Genomic DNA, 12,390 nt, shown 5'->3' on the forward strand with positions numbered 1-12,390 from the left:
TAATACGATAATAATACAATTACTCAATCTAGACAGAACTGTTAATTGTCCCTATTTTAGTTTTATAGTTTTGGGTAGATATTGATATATTTTTTTACTATACTTTGAAGTTAATTACGTTATTTTAGTGACGTTTAAAGAGTTTGATTTGCGGCTAAATTTTTTTTCCTTCCTAATTAATTGTTTTTCCATAATGGATAATTCTGTATCGCCATCGTTTCCTTTTTTTTTTTTATCTTTGCTTATTTACAATTCAAATTCAGAGTTGCAGAGACATTTATAGGTAAGAATTAATGTATTGTTTTTTAAATAGATAAGAAAATATACCTATTTACTGGTATTGAAACTATTTATTTTCAAGTGTAAAGTAAGTGAGAATATTTGAACAATTTCTTGTCATGGCTCCTTGGGGAACTTATCTGTTTTTTGAGCATGTAAACCCCAAATAGACAGCATATCGAGAAATTCCCACAGCTATTTTGATGCTGAAATTGGACTTGGACTATACTGTCGTTAATCTACAGTAAAACGACACTTTTATGGTCTCTTCAAAACTTCACCCATCTGCTAGAGGTTTGTTTTCTATCAGTTTATTCCATTTCGATTTTTTCCTTCTTTCTTCAGATTAGAGATTTTCAGAAATGAGGCTCCATGCTGTCTTCGTTTGCTTCGAGAATAGATAAAAAACTAAAGATAATCTGAAAGAAAGAGGAAAAAAAACGTTAGAATATAAAATATTTCGCTGTTCTTGTAAATGATATAAAAATAATAAAAATAATATTATTGTTTAAATTTAAAAAAAAAAACAATAAACAGCGACCGTTTAACGGGAAATAGACACAAATATTTAAATTTAAAATGAACCAATCAGTTTAAAATATAAAAATTTATCAAATTCAACAACCAATAGTAACTTGTGTACAAAAAAAATGTTAGAATTATAAATAATTTTAAAAGAAAAATATGAGTTTTTTATTTATTGAATAAATTTTCATGTCAGCTGACAGCGGTACTACAAACACTCCTTTAATGTACCGCTTCTCATCATCTAGACAAGTAGGGCCTATTGCAAATTTTAAAAAGTTTTTCTATCCTGTAATTAATAAGACAAATTTGTTCTGATTTATTTTTACATAAAAACAAGATTATAAATGATATAGGTAACACTTCACTTATCTGTAAATTTTTTCAAAAATCGAATTTTTCTTCATTTTTATATACTTTTACGCTTAAATACTTTGATAATAATAAGTAAATTTTTATTTATGCGCTTTCTTTATTAAAAACATTCATTATAATACCATAAAAAATATATATGTATACATTCATAATGAAGCGCATTAAAAATATGATATCTATCAGCAAAAACAGGCATTGAAATATGATGTTCATTAGTAGAGCATGCATTAAAATGCGATGTTCATTAGCAAAATATGCATTAAACATGATGTTTCGTCGGTAAATTGCGTATTAAAGCATTTTTTTTTTTACCATGCGAAATTTTCCTTAAATATGCCATTTAAAAATAAAATCATTTTTAACGATTTATGTATAATTCTAAATAAAGTACTGTATTCAAATTAAAAGTGAAGAATTTGCTGAATTAAAATAAATAAATAAATAAAAATACTGATTATTTTTAGCAAAGTTCATCACAAAGTTATTTTTTTTTTTATCGAGAACACAAAATTTAATAGCAAAGAATTATTTAACGTTTACATTGCGTGCTGAAAATCTTCCTCTCTTGGAGGGCTCGGATGTGCTTGAAGAAGAAGGTCAAACTGCTCTGACCCCGGGTTGACATGAAGGAGGAAAGGAAGCGAGTGATGGATGTATCCACACCATGAGAACGCGTGTAAGGGTGGATACCATGACAGAATGTTAGTGCATGCTAAAAAAAAGGCTGTTATTTGATTTGTAAATTAAAGACTTTTAATCTAATCTTCCGAACTAAAGAGTCGAGCAAATCCTTCAAAGAATGGCTGGCTGTTTACAGGCGGCACGCTCCACCATTCTTCTTCCTTTCAGTGACGATTCAGCACAGAAGACAGATCTAAATGTTGCTTTCTTTCAGTCGAGACATCGATAAAATCAAAACATCAAGATTCTGATCAGGTTGAAGAGTCGGAAGATTGAAACAGGAGGGCTGAACCTCGTCAATTGAATTGGTCAACGATTTCTTTCAATCTACTCAAGTAAAAACTCTATAGCGGTTCACGTAAATATTTTGTCACTACAAAGAACTTAGATCTTCTGGAAGATTTAATACCACTCCTGCTGATTGTTGATGTTAAAGTTAAAGTGAGTAATCTATCTGTTATTAAACTTTTATCATGATCTATAGGATTATAATATACTGCTTATTATAATGCTTATATCTATAATTTCTGCTTATAGTTGCGTACAAGCACGCAACAATTAGCTACATGCTCTAATGATAAGGCATTGAATGCAAAATGTACTTTCAAGAAAGTATAACATGACTTCCTGTTTTGGAAATTTAGATCTTCATTCCCATCACGTTTCTTATGTTCTCACAGCTCTACACATTAAGCTGCTTGTATGAATTTTTTAAAATTTAAGTCAAGTTTTTAAGTGATTATATCGCGTAGATTATTTTATTACGTTGAATTCTTCTTTAAATATGGGCGGTTCGACCTGTAATTAATATAATGCAACTTTATGATGTCATTCTGTGTTAAAATGTTGTTTCAATGTTCTAAGTTTGTATAAATGACATGGCATAATTACGCAATTAATTAAGCTTTGTACGCCTTTAAAGAGTTCAACACAAAAGTTTTTTTCTCCTTCTCATGTAAATGCATTATTTTTATAAATAAAAATTCTTATTTAATCAGATAAGACTTATTTTTTTATATATGAAATCTTTTATAAATTCTCTTTTCTTTCTATCAATATTTTTTGTTAAAATAATTTGCATTAAGTGTAACAGATGATCCTTATCACTTCATTAAATTTTGCAATTTTTTTAAAAATATTCATTGTTATTTATTTCAAGATGTCTTTTAAAGAAAGCCATAGCTTACATATTTTTTAAATTTTAATTTCCACATTATAAACTTTCCATTATCATTTTCAAACTCTTGCATGCAAATTTAAACACTAAAACTTCATAGCAGTTTAAGGAGAAAGAGAGAGAGAGAGAGAGAGAGAGAGAGAGAGAGAAGAAAAAAAAGGAAAAGGATAGAATCTATGCAACTTAAAATCTAAAGGAACAAAAGCGATAATCTAAAGGACCATAAAAACAAATTCCTTTTTTAAAAAAAGTAATTAGCCAAGAGAAAATACAAGAAAACAAATCATGCAAGATTTATAAAGCAATTTTGAAGAATTTAACAGTAACGATGCACTAAAATGTGGTATCAAGAAAACAACCTCCCAACATATCACCTTTCATGGCGATTCTTTACATAAAAACTAATCATTTTATATATACAAGGCGTTCTCTTTTGCTATTTGGACGTGAAAGAGATAGAAAAGAAAGCAGAGAGATAATTACCCGCCATTACAGAAGCTGTTAATGACTTATCTGGCCAGCACCTGGGTTGAGAAGCAGGTGTTAATGACTCGCCTTTACGTAAGCGGAGAAAGACACGATCAATTCTTCAAATCACGTCTTCTGTACACTGTACACTCTTATAAGCAAGCACAGAAGCATTACACAAACTTTATTTAATTAGAGGACCGTGCTATATTAAGTAGTTTGGTTGAAAGTATCAAATACACAATTTGTCACTTTCCTCTACACGTACGACTCGTTTCTTATCTTACTACTTTTGTATAAAATTAAACTAAATGGAATATATATTTAATTTTCTAATTAAACTTTTGTAAACTGCAAAGTTTTGTTTAGATTTTATAAGATGAAAATGGTACTTTAAACTGTTTATGTATCTATGAATAAGCTTCGGTTAGCCAGTATTAATTATCCAAATATTCCTCAGAATGGTTTCCTTTAATGTTATTTTAAATGCATAATTAAATGTTGAAGATAATTGAATAGGATTTTTAAAAAAAATTGAATTAAATTTTATCCTCGTTGAAGAATAAAAGAAAAGAGTGACATGTAAAAATTTATTATTTAAAAAAAGGAAATAATGAGAAATAGTAACAACAAAAAGAAGAAAAACAAGTTAAATTAGCAAGAACAAGTTGAAAATAGTAAAAAACAGTAATTTAAATGTAAAAAAACAAAAAATATATATATGTTTATATAAAAACAGCTAATTCTGAATGGACAAAATAATTGTAGAAAAGAATAAAAAAAACGATAAAATAAAATATAAATACGAGAAAATTAATATCCAATTCTTTAACAAAAAAACCTTAACAATAAATATAATTTATTGTTAAATATTTAAAAAATACACCTTTATTTACAGGTAATTATATAACATTTACGTTATAACAATATAACAATGAAATAATTGAATTTTTCCTGGTCTCTTCTATTGACAAGTTAAATTTATATAATATTGCAATTAATCAACAAAGCCATATTTAATTTTTCTATAATTGAAATTTTTCGTAGTATTTAATAAATTAGAATTTACTATCAAATGTAAAAAAAGGATAATTTACACTGGTTGAAAACCAGTATTCTCAGAACTAAAAAACGAGAACATGTTAACCACTATGCTAATCTGTAATTAAGAACATCATTCGTATATTCAACCTATAAGGTCATGCCCAAGGGAAAAATTCTTACTATATTATTAATAAGTTCTGTAGTCCAAATTTTTTTCTCGGCAATTATTATTACTAAATATTCGGAAATTTTTGAAGTGTTTCACTTGATAGCATTTCCCTGTAGGCCACACACGTTTAGCAAACATTAATGTGCAGTAATGAGATACACAGTAAGGTCAAAGCGGGTCCTATAGAGCACTCGGAAAAATATGACGATTGGTTTAATGGAAGGGTACAATTTTCATACCTCCCGCATTGTGCCTTTATTTAACTTTACAATGTATCATTATGTACTTTTTTTATTTGGCTCTTTTTTTTATCCTAAAAATTTCCAGAAAATGTTTACGTCGTACAAACCGTTTAATTCGATTTTTTTCCTTAGGATATAATTAATATTAAACATTTTTCTTTTTTGACTTTGAACTCTGGAAAATATCAGAAAAAATTTCATGTTTTACACATCAACCATAAATATAATTATCATTTATCTCTACAAAGTGATAAAATATAAGCAAGAGGAAGCTGTTCATCTACTGGATTTTTATATTTATTTTCGGATATTATCCTTTTGTTTTATGTTATCTGGTTTAAAGGAACATTTTCTTCAAATGGAACGATAACTTTTATTACCTCACTCTCACAATATAATACATTTTTCTTAAAGTTCTTCCATACATTAGTAATAGTTCAACCATGTGTGCAGATGATGGGCGTCAATACTTCACGGATCAACGTACAATTTCCAAACTTTCCTCTTTTTTTCTCAAGTATTTGTTATTGAAATAACCGAATGTCAATATTTGTCTCCCGTATTTTTATTATCTTTAACACTTTTTTTAAGTTATTACACTCGAACATGTTTCCCCCCCCTTTTAGAATGATTTTGCAACATTTGTAAATACTTTTATTTATTTTTTTTATTAATTCTTTAAAACCGTTTTTATTGATTGTTTATACATTTACATTTATTTATACTTCCAAGAAATGTGCTGTATATTTTATTTAATGTATTATATGGTATTTATTCTTAGAAAGAGGTTTTTAAGAAATTATTTTATAGGATATAGGTATTCAAAAAACTTTTATTTATTTAAATATTTTTTGGAGAAAAGTATATTTTACATATTACACTTAAATTTTACACAGATATTGTAAAAACTTTTATCATTTTCTAACAGTTATTCTGCATTTAATAGTTTATTTTAAATGTAAATATATATACAATATATATCAGAGCCTCGGCTAAGAGTTTTCCTTTATCACATACAAAATTAACATTCTATCTTTCTACAAAATATCCCTTTATATTTTTAAACAAACTTTTAATATTTTAATGGCTTCATGATCCATAAATCTATATCAAATATATATATATATATATAATTTTTACTGAATTTATGAAAATATTAATCAAATAAAAATATTTTATTGTTTTCACAGCTTCCTGTTCTTGCATTCGTAATTCTGATTGCTTTAAATATTTTAAATTATTATAAAACTATTATTTATTTATTTAAAATTGAACAATATATTCGCAACATACCATTAATAGGAAGTTAAATTTGCATATAAGTCGTAATCGTGTAGCTTAATTTCGTATTAATTAATACCTAAACGTGTAAGGAAACTGTAATTTATTGAAGTAAGTACATATATCTTTTAACTTCTTACACACAGAGGCTAACTTCTAGTTTAATAAATCTTATAAATCATGCAGTGAATCGATAGGAAGCTTATACATTAAAGCTTACTATTGAGTTTCTTCAAGATTTTTCTGTAGCCTTCTACTCGCATTTTAGTATTAGTAATTCACTTGAATTATATTCGTAGATCATAGCAATTACTTGAAATTACAAGAAGTTTATTTTAAATTTCGCAAGTAAATGTAACTTGTGTTGTACTGTACACTCTAAAAACAATATTTAGAAAACAAATAAGAGTTGAATAATTGAATATATTATTCGCATGTCGTAATTTGATTGCCTTTATGAGAAAATGACAATAAAAGGAAGAACAAAGTAGTCAAAGCAAACGGAAGCAAATGTAATTGAAGACAAATCCTAGGAATATCCAACATAATCGATTCAGATCCAATTAAAGTTCACAGAGTTACATTCTAAGTAATCAAGTGTTAGGAGAAAATAGCTTTACTGGCAGAAACGGAAAGGAAATTTAGAAACAAAATTTTGGACTTCTAATTAAAGATAAAGCAGCCCAACTGGAAACTACAACCATTCCTTCATCAGTCTATTAAGACTTAAATCAATTCAATCAAATTTTGTTAGGAACCTGTTTTATCGATCAAAATTCCACTTTTGAATAAAGGTCAAGAAAAATACTTTCAAAGTATTTTAAATACTTTACTCACAACAAATACATTTTTTTTAGCAATAAAAATTGGTATTTTAATTCTTAAAAGGAATTTTAAAAAACAAAAGAAAAATAATTAGCTCCTAAACATTTTTTAAATGAGTTTAAAATTCTTTTAAAGTACAGATATCGATTATTTTATTTTATTTTTCAATAAATTAAATCGATTTTATTTTATTTTTCAATAAATTAAATCGATTTTTTCCCTTAAGACGAGATTCAAAGAAGTTCATAATTTATGAACTTCTTTGAATTTCGTCTTAAGAAAAACTTCGATTTTTTAAAAGCTTTAAAAGGTACGAAATAAAATTAAGTAAATAAAGAAACTTTTAAGGATGTTATTAATTTAAGACAGTAAACCTTTCAAAACATAAGTGATAAATTTTCGAATATTAATGCTCACGACAAATAAACTTATCAGAATCCTTTTAATATTAATGGTTTGTTTTTAATATTTTTTTATTTTTTCCTAAAGCGTTAATAGCTTAGTAAAATGAAGTAATAAATAAAGGGGAAAAGTCTTTATCTTTATAAAGAAGGACCACCATAAATATGAAGGAAAAAAAATTACAAAACGGCCAAACAATCATTCCATTGTTATGTCACTCCCCAAAGGATATATCCAAACAAGAGAATGAACACAAATTAATTATCCACGTCCCTACAAAGTAAAATAGGGATGGGTAGTAGGCCACCTACTGATAGATCCGGCAGTCGTGTGGGGGAGTCATCTACACAAAGGAAAGCAAAGTAGGCCGTTTTCAATACATTCATAGAATAGCAATATGTAGAAGTCTTTATAACTTCCGAACGAGAGGTCAGAGGTCGCTTCTTGCTGGCAAATTCTGACCTTACCTTTTCTTGAATAAACAGGAATTGTTGTGTGCGAGTTGCGTGTACATATTTTATCTCGGTTATTACATATCTCATAAACCGGTTAGAAGAAAATAAAGTTACTTATTGTACATTTATTGAAGAAAACAGAATCTTTGACGGTTTAAGGCATAAATAAACCGCTTGGCCATTTTTAAATTTTTAAGTAGTTACATTTGTTTAATTTTAGTCTATTTAATGATGATTTAATTTAATTTTAAGTCTGTCTCCAATAATTAATGTCTTGATAATTTTGTTAGGGTGATATCTGCCGTTCGGAAGAGTCTGAAAACTCAAACTGATTAGCAATAGTTAATGAGCTTTTAGGTATCACTCAACACAATATATATTTTATATAATTTGTACATTATTTAAACTGATTTAATAGAAGTATGCGAAGTCTGTAACGATCGTCAATGAGTCAACCACCGAAATCATTCAAGGATTGGATAGTAACCATTTAATTTAAATGACGGTTGTATAATTATAAATGATATTTTTACACTTAAAAATACTGAAGTAATTAAGTTTTTAAAATAAATCATGTAATAATTATTTATTAAAAATAAATAAACAAAAATTTATACCGTTATACTTCAGTTTAATTGCCTATTACTGTTTATTTGCATCTGAAATTGTCACTAAAACGAGTGTGGCGCTAAACTGAAAACCATAAACAATAAGTCTACGGAGTTTGAGAATGTGGAAACACCATAACAATGTAAAATTTTGTACGGTAAAACCTCGATTTAACGGACTAATTTGGATGAGGGAATGTCCGTTAAATACGAAGTCCGCAAAATCGAGGTTCATTAAATGGAGGTTTTACTGTATTTAATAATTTATAGATACTAAAGGATTCTATACGTAATGCTTTTATAGAGAAGATCCCTTCACGAAGATGGCGAGAGTAAAGAAAGCGCTAAATCGAGTTTGATTCTATACAGTATAATTCGTACATTTTGAATAATTTAATAAAGAAAACTTTTCATTTATTTTTAATTAATATTAAATTATTTATTATCTTAATTTAAAAATATCGAAAACTACAAATTGTACGTAGTATAAATTTAAATATTCTAAGAATAAGATTAAACAAAATCTTTGCATGAATATATCTTATTTCTAATTAAAATTGTTTGTTGTTTTGTTTAATCTATAAGTTATTTGTTTATCTCGTAAACAATAAAAGTTATTGTTTATCTGATAAATAATGTATACGTTGAAAACAATATACAAATGAAATATTTAAGATTAAAAAAAAAATCATATACAATAAACACAGTTCTATGATAGAACTTTTCTAGATTTAAGCAAGCTATGCTTACAAGCAATAGAAATAAGAAATTGATACAACCAAAATATAATATTGGAAGGATTTATCTCTTGAATATATGCTATAGGGAATAAATAAATAAATAAAAAACGAATTAAGTAGAAAGATCCAACAAAAAAGTAATTACGAGGAGAAGTGATTCGTGATAAAGTGCATAGGATGCTACCGTTTATTACTGTATATCTTATTACAAGTTTCATTGCAACTTACAGTAAGAAGTAATAATGTTTTCTATTGATACTTTTGATGTTGGGAGTAGGTTAAATAGTAATATACGTCTATCACGTTGAAATGGAATTTTTGAAGTGCAGAATAGAAAATTGCATTAAATGGCTTTCAGTTAAAAAAAATGAACGACGACAAGATGAACAAAGAGAAAATATAGTAAAAAAATCACTACTTTTATTTATTTATTTTTACATTTCTCTTCTAGGTTTTTCTGTCAATTCTTTTTTTTAATAAAAAAATAAAAATTTAAGTAATAAAGAAAATTACATTATTGATAAAATTAAGTAGGGCTTATATTTTTCTTCTTTAAAATATGTAGAATTTAATTGATATTATTACTTTTTTATTAATATTAAATTTCAATTTTTTAATGTGCAGTACGTTATATTTCTTAATTTTCTAAAGATACTTTAAAGGTGAGTAACAAATTAACTAGAAGAAATATAATCTTATATATTAAATATACGATTCTGTTCTTCTATAAGGAGTTTATACCTTCATATAAGGAGTTTTTAATGGATTAAATTTGTAAATAATACTTTTTGATACTATTTTTACGTTGATCTAAATTTTTGAACTAAATTAAGAATCTTTGGTTTTTACGAAAGAGGGAAAAAAATTACACAATAAAAATTCTTTTACATAAAAAATGTTTACATTAGCTAAAAATAATTCTTTAGCTGGAATAAGACCGGGTTTTATTGTAAATCCATTCAGAGAAAGTAAAGCTAAAGAAAGATTATATAGAGCAGGTTAAATAATACCTTACTTGACAGAAACGTTCAATCAAACTGTAACTAATCAAGAATAGCTTCTAGATACTAAAATAGGCTTTCTATTCTTTTTAAAACTTTTTAATTCTCGTTGATATCCGTTAAAATCCTTTTTAAGTCATCAGATGCAATATTAATGCATCACTGTCAGAATGATTCTTCTCAATTTTGTACTTTCGATACATAAATTTCATTTGTGATTTTAATATCTTATATGCATATTTTAAAACAGTTTTGTGAGTACCTAAAAAGAAAAAATATATATGTAGGCCCTATATATATGTTCAAAATCTAATCAATTTGTGAAATGAAAAATAAAATTGCCATTTTTTTATGGTCAAAAATTAAATTCTGATAGTACTTTCATGAATTTTATTTTTAGCAATGAGCTTTCTATAAGGAACCATTATAAAATATTTTATTAAAAAAAATACTTTGTGATGTAACCCGAGTTTTCAGGTAAATCAAGTGTTAGGAATAAAGTCATTTCTTATGAAAATTTTTAGAGTAAAGTATTAAATTTCCATTTTATAGTGCAAATTTTTGTCTATTTTAATGTAAGGATTATAGAATTTCAAAGTAAGGAAAAGTTTGGTGTTATTCACTATTAATTTACAATGTCTGAAGGTGTCCTCGTGATAAAGAAGATCATTTATTCTAATAATATTAAAAAGTAGTATATGCTATTTTAAGGAATGTTTTACTTGGAAATTAAATTTCAATATTTAAAATAATTAAAGAAAATTGATATGGTGAAAGTAATTGTAATTCCAATACTATTTGCTTAGATATTCAATCGTAGTCGATCAAAACGACTAAATCACTCATCACGACTCCAGTAATATAATTATTATTCTTTAAACTAAAGAAGGAGCAACTCTATCATCTGACGCCGCTAGTAATATCTAGAAGAAGCAGAGTAGGTAATGGAAGTTGACAGAGAACCTGCTAACTCAGCAGAACTAACGACAACAACTATCGAACGATACACTAATAATAAGAGGACGAAGATATTTAGAGAGGCAGAGGAAGAGAAAAAAATTAAGAGTAAAAGTAAAAATGATGATCAAATGTTTACCAAGAAATCCTTCAGACTAAAAATATGATTGAAAAGTAAATGCAGAACGTGTACTAGTAAAATTTGACGGGATTGACCACGTTAAAAAAGCCTTACACGTCTTTCTAGCTGCAGTGCAGCATCAGGAATCTCAGTTATCCATTGTGCTACATTAGAGTGAAGTGCCCGCACTTTTTCCTGAGATTCACAGCTCTGTCGAATACCAATAATTCTTTTGACTCTGCCTGCCATCCATAAATAGCAGAAAGGAACAAATAATGAAAGCCGTGGTTAAAATTTTACTACGTACGAATAGCTTTATTTTGAAACTCTCACAACTGATAAACACTTTTAACCCTTCGAATAAAATATAAAGTATAGTAAAAGTCGCCTTCTTCTAAAAAAGTCAATTTATGCCTCTGCAGACTTTACTTTCTTTTTTATATGACGAATAAAATTATTTTAAAATTCTATAAGGTATATGCTTTATATTTTTCTTTTATGTAGTCTTCAAACCAAGTCAAAAATTTATCAAATATATTTTTGAACTTATTTACAACGCTTTTATATATATATAAATATATCTTTTTCTTTCAGTAAAGAAAATTTCTTGAAGAACTTCTCAAACTCACTCTCAATAATTTCATATTTTAATATAAATGTTCTAAATTAAACATTCTTCATTTGACAAATTTTTAAATTAATGCGAATTTTCTCTAAAGTTATAAAAATTAAACTTTATTTAATGATGAAATATTAATTTCGAGGAGGAAAAAGAAAAAAAAAAGAAGAATTTTGTTTTGAGTTCTGATTAATTTGAATTATTAATAAATCATTAAAACGTCTTTTCGTGCGATATTTTTAATGTTAATTAATATTTATTCATTTAATGTTTTCAATTTCGTTAAATTAATGACATCAATGAGATTTTCGCATTGCTTTCACCTTAGGTAATGTTACTGGCTAGTTACTGGAATATTGACTTAATAAATCAGAATTAAGGAACCAATATGTAGTTATATTTTGTAAGCTTTCTGAACTTT

Source organism: Centruroides vittatus, unplaced genomic scaffold, assembly GCF_030686945.1.
Source record: "Centruroides vittatus isolate TY-2023 unplaced genomic scaffold, ASM3068694v2 contig_971, whole genome shotgun sequence".
NCBI lineage: Eukaryota > Metazoa > Arthropoda > Arachnida > Scorpiones > Buthidae > Centruroides > Centruroides vittatus.